This window comes from Suncus etruscus, chromosome 1, assembly GCF_024139225.1.
Source record: "Suncus etruscus isolate mSunEtr1 chromosome 1, mSunEtr1.pri.cur, whole genome shotgun sequence".
In the NCBI taxonomy this organism is placed as follows: domain Eukaryota; kingdom Metazoa; phylum Chordata; class Mammalia; order Eulipotyphla; family Soricidae; genus Suncus; species Suncus etruscus.
In genome coordinates, this window is record NC_064848.1 from 132,774,101 (window position 1) to 132,787,283 (window position 13,183).

The 13,183-nt window shown below is 31.7% G+C and overlaps 1 protein-coding gene across 1 annotated transcript in view; it reads left to right on the plus strand.

Annotated features, from left to right (window-relative positions):
* LOC126017754 (hyaluronidase PH-20-like) overlaps nucleotides 1-13,183 on the plus strand; it is a 42,639-nt gene that overhangs the window by 1,035 nt on the left and 28,421 nt on the right. The window lies entirely within an intron of this gene.

Here is a 13,183-nt window from a genome sequence, read left to right on the forward strand (position 1 = left end):
CCCAAAGAGTACCAGCTAAAAGAGATCCAAAGAAAAGCACCCCAAGACACATCCTAGTCACAATGACAAATTCCACAGATAGGGATAGGATACTGAAAGCAGCAAGATTCAAAAAGAAAATTACATTCAAAGGAACATCCTTAAGATTTACAGCAGACACGTCACAAGAAACTCTCAAGGCCAGAAAACAGTGGTGGGATATTATAAGAAGACTGAATGAAATGGAGGCTTCACCTAGAATAATGTACCCAGATCGACTCACATTCAGGTTTGAAGGAAGGATCCATAGCTTTATGGATAAACAACAGCTCAAAAATTTTACAAATACAAAACCAGCCTTAAAGGAGAAACTGAAATGCCTACTTTAAGACAAGATAGACCGGGATCGGAGAGGTGGCGCTAGAGGTAAGGTGTCTGCCTTGCAAGTGCTAGCAAGGAAGGACAGCGGTTCAATCCCCCAGCATCGCATATGGTCCCCCATGAGAAGGGCAATATCTGAGCACTTAGCCAGGAGTAACTCCTGAGCATCAAACGGGTGTGGCCCAAAAAACAAAAACAAACAAACAAACAAAAAAAAGACAAGATAGACCAACAGATACATCAATCTTTTAAATAAATATGGCATTAACTCACATGATAATCATCTCTCTCAATGTCGATAAATTAAATGGACCAATTAAGAGGCTCAGAGTGGCAAAATGGATCAAAAATATGAACTCAACCTGCTGCCTACAAGAAACACACCTGAATAGTCATAACAAACATAGACTCAAAATCAAAGACTGGAGGAAAATCATCCAAGCAAAAAAAAAAACCCTTAAAAAAGCTGGGGTGGCAATATTAATATGCAAATGCAAACTTTAGACTCAGAAAAGTTGTAAGGGATAAAGATGGACACTATGTACTAAGCAAGGGATATGCACATCAGGAAGAAATCGCAATATTAAATATATATGCACCTAATGAGAGACCAGCAGGATATCTAATACAACTATTGACAAATTTGAAAGAGGACATCAGTAATAACACAATAATTGTGGGAGACCTCAATACAGCCCTTTCAACACTTGATAGGTCAACCAGACTGAACCCAAAAAATATATTAGACCTGAGAAGAGAAATGGAAGAAAGAGGCCTAGTAGATATATATAGGACACTCCATCCTCAGAAACCTGGATACACATTCTTCTCCAGTGCACATGGCTCATTCTCCAGGATAGACCACATGCTGGTAAATAAAACATATCTCCATAAAATTAAAAGGATAGAAAAATTTCAGGCTATCTTTGCTGATCATAAATCTCTGAAATTGGATGTTAATTACAAAGGCACACAGAAGAAAAAAATTTAACAACTGGAAAGTAAATAGTCTGCTACTGAACAACCAGAGTTGGTCCATGATGAAATCAAAGAGGAAATTAAAACTTCCCTGGAAACAAATGACAATGAAGACACAAATTATCAGAACCTATGGGGTACAGCAAAAGCAGTACAGAGAGGAAAATTTATAGCTTTGCAAGCACACTTCAGGAAGGAAGAAAGGGCATACCTGAATATCCTATGGATGCAGCTCACAAAATTAGAAAATTTTCAACAAAAGGACTCAAAAATAGGGAGACAGAATGAAATAATAAAGCTTAGAACAGAAATTAATGAAGTGAAAACCCAAAAAAACAATCCGAAATATCAATGAAAGCAGAAGTTGGTTCTTTGAAAAAATAAATAAGATTGATAGATCATTGGCAAAACTCACAAAGAAAGAGAGAGAGAAATTTGATAACCCATATTAGAAATGGAAAGGGGGAGATCACTACAGATATTGCAGAGATTCGAGGGTAATCAGAAATTTCTTCGAGAAACTTTATGCCATGAAACATGAGAACCTGGAAGAAATGGATAAATTTTTGAACTCTTATAATCTTCCACGTTTGAACAAGGAGGATATAGCATATCTAAACACCCCCATCACTATTGAGGAAATTAAAAAGATAATCAAATGTCTCCCCAAAAAGAAAAGCCCAGGTCCAGATAGATTAACTAATGAATTCTTTCAAACTTTTCAAGAGGAACTACTACCAATCCTGGCCAGGCTCTTTTATGAAATTGAAAAAAACATGAACATTTCCAGACAGCTTCTATAAAGCCAATATCATCTTGATATCAAAACCAGACAGAGATACAGCCTAAAAAGAAAATTACAGACCAATATCCTTGATGAATACAGATTCAAAGCTCCCCAATAAAATTCTGGCAATGAGAATTCAATGCCTCATCAAGAAGATCATTCACTATGATCAAGTAGGTTTTATCCCAAAAATGCAAGGATGGTTTAACATTTATAAATCCAGCAACATAATACACAATATAAACAAGAAGAAAAATAAAAATATATGATCATATCAATAGACGCAGGAAAGCATTTGATAAGGTTCAACACCCATTCTTGATAAAAATAAAAACCTCTAGCAATTTGGGAATGAAAGGAAACTTTCTCAATCTAGTCAAGGCCATTTATCACAAGCCAATGGCAAATAATATCCTCAATGGAGAGAAACTGAAAGTCTTCCCTCTAAACTCTGGTACAAGACAAGGTTGCCCCCTCTCACCACTCCTACTTGCTATAGCGATTAGGCAAGAAAAAGATATAAAGGGGAATCCAGATAGAAAAGGAAGAAGTCGAGCTCTCACTGTTTGCAGATGACATGATACTATACTTAGAAAACCCTAAAGATTTTATCAAAAAACTTTTATAAACAATAGATGCATATAGCAACGTAGAAGGCTATAAAATTAATACACAGAAATCAATGGCCTTTTAATATATCAATAATAATAGGGAAGAAATGGATATTAAGAAAACAACCCCATTCACATTAGTCTCACATAAACTCAAATACCATGGAGTCTACTTGACTAAGTATGTGAAGGACAGATACAAAGAAAACTATAAAACTCTGCTACAAGAAATAAGAGAAGATGAAAATGGAAATCTTGGATTGACAGGATTAATATAATTAAAATGACAATACTCCCCAAAGCTTTGTACAGATTTAATGCTATCCCTCTAAAAATAAACATGACATTTTTTCAAAAAAGTGGATCAAACACTTCTGAAATTCATTTGGAACAATAAACAACCACGAATAGCTAATGCAATACTTGGGAAAAGGAATATGGGACATATTACTTAACCTAACTTTAAACTGTATTACAAAGCAATAGTTATTAAAAACAGTATGGTAATGGAATAAAGACAGACCCTCAGATCAGTGGAACAGGCTTGAGTACTCAGAGAATGTTCCCAGATATACCGTCATCTAATTTTTGGTAAAGGTGCAAGAAATCCTAAATGGAACAGGTAAGGCCTCTTCAATAAGTGGTGTTGGCACAACTGGATAGTCACTTGTAATAAAGTGAATTTATTCCTCCAGTTTACATCATGTACTAAGATAAAATCCAAATGGATTAAAGAACTAGATATCACACCTGAAACCATAAAGTATATAGAGCAAAATATAGGTCAAACACTTTATGCCATTAAGGCTAAAGATATCTTTAAAGAGGAAACTGTACTCTCCAAATAAGTGAAAGCAGAAATAAATAAATGGAACTATATTAAGCTGAGAAGTTTTTGCACCTCAAAGAAAATAGTGCCCAGAATACAAGAACCACCCACTGAATGGGAGAAACTATTCACCCAATACCCATCAGATAAGGGGTTAATATCCAAAATATACAAAACACTGACACAACTTTACAAGACAAAAACATCTAAAACCATCAAAAATGGGGAGAAGAAATGAACAGACACTTTGACAAAAAAGATTTACAAATGGCTAAAAGGCACATGAAAAAAATGCTCCAAATCACTAATCATCAGGGAGATGTAAATCAAAACAACTATGAGATACTATCTCACACCACAGAGATTGGTACATATCAGGAAAAATGAGAACAAGCAGTGCTAGCGTTTTGTGGAGTCTAACATAGTTTAGCAATGCAATGTGTAACTGGGGCAACCAACCTAAATCTCCAAGCACCACTGTGGACAAAAAAAAAAAAGGAGTTATAGACATAGTAAAAATGAGCTCTACAGTGGGAGTGCATGGCTTCCAAATGCATTCTGCACACTTTTCTGTGGATAAAAGCATTAGAAGATTATTATAGAAATCTATAAAGAGCAGTAGTTTGGACACCTGCTTAATCTAAACTGCTATATATATTCTTGATTTTATCCACTGGCATTTAAGGAAACTATTGACAGAAAGGGGTGTTGTGCCATTGGATTTTGTAGGGTGGTTGTTGTTACAATTGGGGATTTGGTTTGTGTAATTGCTCTTTGAGTGAGTAGTTCATTTAGGGTCGGTTTGATTAGCTAAAATATTTTGAGTTTTTTTTTTTTTTTGTCTTAGAATGTTTTAATCCTCTCTTACATATAAATGAGAGTTTTTCTGGGTAGTGGACCTTAGGTTGAACGTTTCTTTCATTCAGTAGTTTCAATATGTCATTCCACTCTTTTTTTGCCTGTATTGTTTCAAACGAAAGATCTGGTTTGATTCTTATGTTATTTCCTTTATGCTTGAGGTTTTTTTCTCCCCTTACTGCTTTAAAGAATCCACTCTCTCATTTTTTTTGTCATTTGGATTATTAAATGACTTGGTGTTGTTTTGTTATGGTCTATTCTGTTCGGTACTACTTTTGCCTCTCAGATTTGTAAAGAAACCTCTTTTCCAAGAGTGAGAAAATTCTCTGCTACTATTTCCCTCACTACTTATTCTTCCCCTTTTCTTCCAGAGTGCTGTCTCCCCTTTCTTTTTTGATTTTTTTTGTCTCTGCTGGCTTATAACTTTTCATCAACTTTGTATATGCCATTCACCACCTGTGTAATTCTACAATTATGGGTTGCTAATATATTTTTTAAATTCCTTAAGTTCCTTTTGTATGGATTATCTCATCTTCTGTAAGAGTTCTTTGAGTTGATTGAATTGTTTATTTTTAGATGTAAGAATTTTTCAGGCTAGTGACTCTTTGATTTCCATTGCTAACCCAATAAGTGTTGATTTTAGGTTCTCATCTCTAAGGTTCAGGCATTTTGGTGAACATGGAGATTTGCCAGGTTTTTTCACCATATCCCCCCAGTAGATGTCTGGTTTAGCTTCCCTTTTGATCTTTGCATTTAGTGGCTTGGAGTGCTGGATTCTCACAGTGTTGAAAGAAGTGCTAGATTCAATCTGCCAGGAAGTCTATGATATATATTGAAATGACTTTCTGCAGATGCTCTAGCATCTGTGAGGTTTGGGTAAAGGAGGACTGATGAGAAAAAAGGAGGTTTCATTAGTGGCACATGAAATCAAAAGGAGTCTGAGGGGAGGCTTGGGAGGGGGCCCCTGTTCCAGTTTGGTAGAAGGGATCTATTTTCTATTTCTTCTTTGCAAATATGGCATTAAATTTTCAAATAGTCAATTTTTTCAAAGAATATTTTTTGATTTGGTTGACTTTTAAATATATATCTTTTTCATCTCTATTTAATTTTTCTTAATTTAATTTTTCTTCTATTGCAGTATCTTAAACATGATTCATTTTACTTAGTTAAAACTTTAACTTTAATTGTTATTTTTTTATTTCCAAAAAAGATCTTAGTTTCTATGAATGACTTCTTAAAATTATCTAATATTACTAATAAGTAGCATCTTTATAATCCAAAAATGCTTCTTTGGATTTTTGGTTTTATAAAATTCTGAGTCTTGCATTATGTATCAATGTATAGTTTAATTTTCAAATGTTCTCTGAGTGTTAGAAAGCATTTTGCATTATACTGTTTGGGGTGGAAAAATTTATAAACTACTATTAAGTCTAGTAATGTAATTTCAGTCTTCTGACTCATACTTCATTCAGTACTTGTGTTTGAATGATCTATCCATAGATGTTAGTGGGCAGTAAAATGCTTCACTTTTATTTGTCTGTTTCAATGCCTCTATTTGTTCTATATAGTTCACACATGTAGTATTTATACATGTAAATTAATAATGGCTGAAGTTATATTTGTATTAACTATTATACTTTCATGGTGTCCAATATTGTCTCTTTTTATCTTATTTTTGGAGGGATTTTTCTCTAATATAAGAGTTGTAGTTCTGCCCTTTGAAATTTCTTTTGGCATGAAGTATTAATTTTCTTCTTTATTTTAAGTTTATATTTGACTTTATTGATTATGTGAGTCTTCTATACAGTTTATAATTAAACATTTTTAAATTTGTAAAATATATTTATCGAAATAATTTATGTTCTACATTATTTATTTTATAAATTCATAATTATAAGTCAATATCTATATAGTAATAAATAAATTTTTCTGTTACATTAAATATAAATATAGCATTATATTTTTTCTTTTTTATTGAGATAAATTTATTTACACTAATTCATGTTTTATTGTTTTATATTTACATTGCAATTTCTCCACTCCTATTATTTCTTCTCATGCTCTAATATTTTTCAAGATAGATATGTATTAAAAAACCTTTTTTACTTAAAATATTGGGATTAAGAATAAATAATAAAATTATAATTAGTGGTCTGCGAAGTGTTTTATATATATTGGATATTTTACTCCAAGAGTGGATTGTTATTTCTTTAGTAATGTCTTTGTTGCCTCAAAAAATAGTCTTTTGTTAATGGAATTAACAGGCAAAATTTCAAGTTAATGTAGAAGTATAGGACTATGAATTTTTTAGGGATGGTGTAAGACTGAATTTTATGCTCCCTTACCAGAACAAAATGTTCCTTTTCAGTTCATTACCTTTTTATAGTCTTGCTTTATTAACCAAAAATCTACATTTAGTGGGACTATTTGGTTGAAGAGTTGCTAAAGTAAGTTCAAAGATTATTGAAAATTTATTTTCCCAGTAATTTTGATACTATGAGACCTGATTATAAAAAAGAAAGAAAAGATAAAAAAAAAAAGAAACCAAATTATAAATCAGTAGCAATCATTATAAGACTATGGCAGAAAAAACTTCCTTACATGGTGAACTCCCCTTTACCTACTGTAGTAATTTATTACAATCAAATGTATAAGATATTTTTGCATTGCAATAAAATGTTAATTAATGTCTCCTTTAATATTTTCTTTGTTTAAACCTTGAGCCACATATATTTAGCAGTGAAAGTACCTAATTCATCTATCCAACATCTCTTGTATTGTCTGTTGTATACTTCTTTCCCTAAATTCAGATTTTCTTTTATAGTTTTACTTACTCATGAACTAATTCTAAAATTGGACTAGTAGTAAATTATGAATTCTCCAGAAACCAGCTGGGAATCATTTAAGAACTTAGTATAAAAATTTTTGCATGAATAAAAATACTAAAAAATGGGCAATTCTGAGGAAAAAATTTAAAAATAATAATAGGCTAATATTTTAGAAGAAAATACACTGCTGGAGGTCTAAATAAATGAATATTTTTGAAGATATGTAGGAAAAAATTAGGGAAATTGGTTCAAATTGAATTGCATAATATTAATAAACAGTAGAAAGATAACCATCACTTATAATTAACTGTACAATTAGACTATCTTTTTTATCTTCTCAGAAAATTTCTTCTATTCACTTCTTATTTTTACCTCAAATATAAGGACTGTGCCGAAGGGTGCATCAAAGAAAGTGATTACTTAACTAGAATGGGTCACTGTAGCTTTAAGTTAGAGGGCAATCTTTTTTTTAACCAAAGTATATTTTCACTTCTAGAAAATGAGGATAATAACTTGCACACCCTAATTCTACTCTGACAATTCATGTCATAGTTTGAGGTTTTAATCCAGTAGAAACATTCTAAGATTATCTCAAAATATATTGCTCGTAATTTAATTTTTAGATATTTAGTTGAACTTGCTTTTTCTAAGGGCAAGTTTTTTTCAATATTGTTTTAGTATGACCATAACATGAATTTGCTGATCAGTTAAAACTTGATTATAACTCAATAAACTTAATAAGGTCAATTGAGGTTGGAAGTTTCCACAGACTTACTAAAGATTTTAATTACTTCAAAAGATCAAAAAGGAATATGATTTATTATTATCTCTAGAAATAAACTCAGTTAAAATATTTTAAAACAGAGCAAGAATCTAGTTATAGTGCATTTAAATTTTATAAGTTAAGCAATTTTTCTCAGGTTAGTTACTGTTCCCATCTTAACAACATAGGCCCCCTTGACTTAAATCAAGAATACCATCTCTTAGCCCATCTAATTTATACTGGAATTATTGCAATTTATTGATTACATGTATCTCCATGTATAATGTATAAAATCCATGTATAAGTAATTTACTCTGTTACCTACTAGCTCCTGATGTCAAATAGCATGCATAATTAACCTGTAAAGAATGAACTAGAGAAGATATAAATAAAGATATAAGAAAACTTTTGCTCTGCTTCTACATATGTAAATACATATTTCATTAATTTTTAAGTCTTGCTTTACACTTACCCTTTGAAAAAATGTATCTTGATTTATGCAGCTTTAGAAATCAATATATATTATTTATATTTTGGGTTTTTGAAACTGTGTCTAACGGCTCAAGAATGTGACTCAGTCACATGAGAACTTGAAATTGATGTCAAACTACACTAGTCTGGGTAGTATTGATTATAGATTTAGTACACAGCACAGTTAGATATGCATCCATCTCTGCCCCTGAGAAATAAAAGTTTTTTTCCTCCTAAAAATTAAAAACAGATAAGCTATATGCAATTAAACAAAGTTTTAAATTTGAGTGTATATTTCAAACAATTCATTGCAAAGCTAAGTTATTTATGAAATCTTTGGAAAATCATTTTTGCACAATTATGAAGGCAACTGATCATGTGAACTTGAAACTATAGTTTTTTAAAAAAAATTTTAATTTGACTTTAAACAGAATAGTATGTTTTATAATGACCATGAACCCAATTGCAAAACTTATAATGGTCCATTCCCAACCTTATATTCATATGGTCTAAGTTTTTTTATTTATATGAGTTAGATCCATTCTTAACTATTTCTTTTTTTTTTTTTTTTTTTTTTTTTTTTTTTTTTTTGGTTTTTTGGGCCACACCCGGCATTGCTCAGGGGTTACTCCTGGCTGTCTGCTCAGAAATAGCTCCTGGCAGGCACGGGGGACCATATGGGACACCGGGATTCGAACCAACCACCTTTGGTCCTGGATCGGCTGCTTGCAAGGCAAACGCCGCTGTGCTATCTCCCCAGGCCCTCTTAACTATTTCTTAATATTTGTTAATTAATATTTATTAATTATTTCTGATTTTTTTCACAGTTGATTTTTTCATCCTATTTGATTACCTTTATTTCCTGTGCCTTTTCTCAGTTAGTGAGTCTTGAACCACTCCCATTTGTCATTAACTAGCCAGGTACTAAGCTGGCTATCTCCTAAAGACCTAAACACTGACTTCCTGCTGCTCTCCTCTGAAGCAATTATTAGAGAGCACTCTTGGCTTCCTCTGATCTTGCTGAGGAGACAAGGATCTACCTGCTTTTCTCATCTACAAGGGTAAATGTGTTCTGGTCTTTATTAACATTCATAGAAGCAAAGAAATTTGCAATCTTAATACTGCATTCTAATAGTATAAAAATTCATGTTACAAGTTATTTTTTATTTTATGTTAACATCAGTCACATGCTTCTGCATATGTGATAAACTCACTGGTAGTTTATTATTATCAAGACCTGTAGTGGCTATTATAGATTGTTTCTATTTTGTAGATATAATGAACATACTAGTAGTCAAAAATCAGTTGCTTTAAGTTTATTATGTGAAATTCAAATGTTTCTTTGATTTTTGTATGAACTTTTTTGGGGGTCATACCCTGTTATGTTCAGGGGTTAATATATGGCTCTGTGCTCAGCAATCATTCCTGGAAGGCTTAGTGCACCATATCATATGCCAGAGATCAAACCAAGATCAACGTATGCAAAGCAACCTGTTTTACTATTGCTCCAGCCCTAGCACACTTCACGAAATAGAAACAAAAACAGTCATGGTGTTTGGCCAAAGTTATTGGACAATATAAAAACTAGTAGGTTTATATATTAATAATTTGTCATTTGTTTTACAATGTTCATCACTGTCACCAAAACCAAACCAAACTAAAAAAGAAAAAAACAAAAACAAAAAACCCTAATGAGAAGAGAACCTTTATCTGAGTTGGCTAATTTGTTCTCATGTATTTTGGCATCAAACAGCAGTCTCTGATGATTAGAATTTCTTGCTTTTTTGGAGGAAGACTGCACATTTAATATGGAAAATTTATCACAAAATAAACAGAAATAACTGCAAAAAAAGGTCTTCCTAAACATTTTGTTGCTCAGTCACCCTCAGCTAAAAATAACCACTTTGCTAAAGTGGCTGATTCTAGATTTTATTTCTGTCATGTTCAGTACTTCTTTACAAGTTTTGTATAAATGTATTTGTAGATATTAATTTATTAACTTTTATTAAACATCATAATATAACATGGTAATTATCACTCCATCATCTATTTTCTCTTTGTTCCTTACTTTATGGTTGGCTAGTGTATTATTATAAGCAGTATTAATCAATACTAAATAATATTAGCCAACAATTAGTTAATAGTAGCCACCAACATCAACTCTTCACACTGAATTCAGGATGAAGCCTGACTGTGCTCCCAAGCTAATAGCAATGCTGACTATTAAATAGGAATTGACCATATGCAAGATAAGCAATTTCATACTCTCTCTCCAGCCTCTATCTACATTAACCAATGAAAATATTTGTGAATTTTGAATTGAACATTTCTATAAAATATATATTTCTAACACTGCTCATTTAACATTAATACATCATTAATATGTCATTATTTTATTATGGTATTTCCTTATCCTTTAAAATAATATTTTTCTACTATAAAATGTCAACATTTTTGTTTTATTTTTTTCCTATATACAATTATGCTGGGTTCATTCCTGGTGGGCTCAGGAGACCATCTATTCACAATTTATGAGCAAAATCTATATCTGAGTTATATGGAAAGTAATAAATATTGGCAAATAAACATTATTAGAATAAAATGAATAGTTTGCAGAAAATTTTTGAATAATTAAATTTATTTAATTATAACAAGCATTTCAAAGGCTTAAATTTTTAAACAACATGGCTATACAATTTTTTTCATAGCATAAACTGTTACCAGGCATGTTTTTTTTGCTTCATTTTACTTTATTTTTATTTTTTATTGTAAAGTTGTTATTTACCAAGCTGTTTATAAGACAGTCATTTCAAACATTCCACTGCCAATGCTAACATTCCTTCACCAATATCCTCAGTCACCCACACCACCATAAGCTGCCTTCATACAAGAACAAATATATTTACTTCATATGGCTTATTATAACACAAAGGCAACTAGAATAATCAAATATTAGATATACATAAGCCCATCTAAATAGACTTTTATCTCTTCATGATATTGCTGAAGTCAGTGTCTAAAAAGTTACTGAGCTGTGGTTTGGTGCTACCTGGGCCTTTTGTAACTGGTTAGACTCACTACGATTGATAGATTTCTACATAACTTCTCCATCAGATTTCCTATTTAATAACAGAATAACTGATTCTATAGGCTGAAACTACAAGATATTGAGGTGCCAATAAAATTAATAGGTATAAAACAAAATATATGGCCTAGAAGTTTGCTAAGTATACTTTACAGATCAGGGTCCTTTCTGTTGAGGGTGTCAAGAAATGGTATAGGGCTACTATAGTTATAACAAAAGTAATATGGCCCTCTTCTTCCTGTGAAGGCTACAGAGGTATCAGCCCAGAGTTTACTACTTGGGAAATATTAGGGGCCATTATATTCTCTGGAAATGGTTGTTACCAGGGATTTTTAATTGTTATAAATGAAATGTTACTTTAGATTGTTTTTATTATTAAATCTAATTTTAAAATAAACTCTGCTGGCTGTAGGTTTTCTGCACTAATTAAAACTACAAAGATCATACAGAAGAAATATAGTAAGAACTAAAGAAATGCTTTTACATAAAAATAGAATTTGACAAAAGAACTTATGTAAAAAGCATATGTATGGAGTATACTAAAAGAAAATGATAAAACTAAAAGGAATAAAAGTACAATATTAGAAGCTGTTTTCAGATACCATGCTTAAATAATACTCAAACAATATATGATAGTAAAATTCAACATCCAATTCTCTTAAAAATCAATATAGAAAAATAGCTAGCTTTCTTAATAATACATTGTTTCAAATAAAAAGTTTTAAATAATGTGTTTTGCTTTTACTGAATTTTCCTACATAATCAGTTGCATGTTGTGCAAATCCTAAAAACTAAATAAATAGACAATATAACAATATATAGTTGTTGCAAAAATTTTTATTAAAATGCAGAAAAAAACAACACATTCAGAGATTGAAGAAATCAGTTTTGATTTTAATCTGGTGAATCAGGAGAGCTCATGCTTCAAAGACTAGACTCTGAACAAAGATAGAAATTGCAATTTTGGGGGGCCAGAGTGATGACACAATGGTAGGTCATTTGCCTTGCATGCACTAACCTAGGGTAGACAATGGTTCAGTCCTCTGGTGTCCCATATGGTCCCCCAAACCAGGAGCAATTTCTGAGCGCATAGCCAGGAGTAACCCCTAAGCATCTCCAGGTGAGGCCCCCAAAAACAAAAACAAAAACAAAAAAGAAAAGAAAAAAAAGAAAGAAGAAAAAAGAAATTAATATTAAGCTGTAACTTTTTGGTGGGAACATTGACATCTGCAAACAGCTGTGGAAGAATACAAAGTCAATAGTTTCTAAACATGAATGCAACTCAAGAAATTTTGAAATATTCAATAGGTTAGGTACTATTTCACAGGTTCTAAAACTGATTCTGATTATGTTGCCACCTTTCTATTCTTAAAACATTTCACTAAAAGAATCCTTGATTATCGAATTTTTTTAAAAAGCTACACTTTAAAAGGAAGTGGGGCCAACATTTTACATTGGATTTCATGTTTTTGGTTTGGTTTTTCATTTCATTTCATTTAAAATTAAAATAAGGTGATTTTTACACAAGTTTGTCATATGCACGTGAATTTATTTTCAAATGAAAATACGTTATTGAATGTTGTGATGGAGTTTGGAGCACAGTGATTGGAATT